This window comes from Triticum aestivum, chromosome 6D (genome assembly GCF_018294505.1).
Source record: "Triticum aestivum cultivar Chinese Spring chromosome 6D, IWGSC CS RefSeq v2.1, whole genome shotgun sequence".
Taxonomy (NCBI): Eukaryota; Viridiplantae; Streptophyta; class Magnoliopsida; order Poales; family Poaceae; genus Triticum; species Triticum aestivum.
In genome coordinates this window covers 407,109,735-407,110,067 of record NC_057811.1, presented here as the reverse complement: position 1 = coordinate 407,110,067, position 333 = coordinate 407,109,735, and positions in this window count along the sequence as shown.

The following is a 333-nucleotide window of genomic DNA, read 5'->3' as shown; positions in this document are numbered from 1 at the left end:
AGAATGGGCATAGCGTAGACACGGAGGAAGTAGTTGATCAACATAAGTTATAGAAAGTAAAATTGATACAGAAAAGTAGGAGTAGAGCTCTTTATTATTCACTAGCAAAAGAGTCCGTGCGTTGCAACGGAAGAGAAAACATAACACACGCTCTTAACTCAACAACCATCACTCAAAACCACAATAGGTTCATCTCTTTTATTTTTGCGAGGCATCATATTTGTGTTGCCGCTTATCCTCCTTCTCACCCTTGCCGGCGATGGCCTCGGTGTTCACACAAAACAACAAAAACGTGTGTTGAATATGGTTAATCCTAAGGCGCCTCTCTCTCCC